The sequence below is a fragment of the Anopheles marshallii genome, assembly GCF_943734725.1.
Source record: "Anopheles marshallii chromosome X unlocalized genomic scaffold, idAnoMarsDA_429_01 X_unloc_127, whole genome shotgun sequence".
NCBI classification, from domain to species: domain Eukaryota; kingdom Metazoa; phylum Arthropoda; class Insecta; order Diptera; family Culicidae; genus Anopheles; species Anopheles marshallii.
The window spans coordinates 38844-40000 of NW_026525699.1; positions in this window are offsets into that span (position 1 = coordinate 38844).

The window sequence follows — 1157 nt, forward strand, 5'->3', positions numbered from 1 at the left end:
TAAGGATTGTGGTGCAGTACACAGCTTAACGTTGAGCTTTGAACGCAAATGGCTAGAACTAAGCTAAGAGATACCTATAGTGGTGCATGGAACTGCTCACAAGTTGAGCTTCGAGAAGTCCAAAGGCAAAATGTAGAGCGAGGTTCTAAGCGAAGGGATAGCTTAACGTTGAGCATTGAACGCAAAAAGCTTAGAGATAAGCTTATTATATAACGATTGTGGTGCAGGACACAGCTTAACGTTGAGCTTTGAACGCACATGGCTAGAACTAAGCTAAGAGATACCTATAGTGGTGCATGGAACTGCTCACAAGTTGAGCTTCGAGAAGTCCAAAGGCAAAATGTAGAGCGAGGTTCTAAGCGAAGGGATAGCTTAACGTTGAGCATTGAACGCAAAAAGCTTAGAGATAAGCTTATTATATAACGATTGTGGTGCAGGACACAGCTTAACGTTGAGCTTTGAACGCACATGGCTAGAACTAAGCTAAGAGATACGGGTAGTGGTGCATGGAACTGCTCACAAGTTGAGCTTCGAGAAGTCCAAAGGCAAAATGTAGAGCGAGGTTCTAAGCGAAGGGATAGCTTAACGTTGAGCATTGAACGCAAAAAAGCTTAGAGATAAGCTTATTATATAACGATTGTGGTGCAGGACACAGCTTAACGTTGAGCTTTGAACGCACATGGCTAGAACTAAGCTAAGAGATACGGGTAGTGGTGCATGGAACTGCTCACAAGTTGAGCTTCGAGAAGTCCAAAGGCAAAATATAGAGAGAGGTCCTAGCAGCCTAAAAAACTTCTAGGGCCGACAGCTCACAAGTTGAGTTTCGAACGCAATTAGGCTACCCTGGTAGCCTTGATTTGAAAGCATTAAGGCAATGATATGGTAGAATGCCCGATCTTAAACCTATTGACAGAGAATGTGTACGAGTAAGCATAGATGTGGAGGAGCACATACCCTAAACAGTCCCGAAAGATGGTTAGCTAAGTGATGCATCACAAATGGACTTGGCGCACCAAGTTCACACTGAAACACACACGATCGCGTATATTAAAACCTGTTGTGTGGTGCATCACTAATAAAGTTTGGTGCGTCAAACGAACATGAGAGTTGAGCATATTGGGTATGTGTGATAACACACTTTGCACGACAATCGAGAA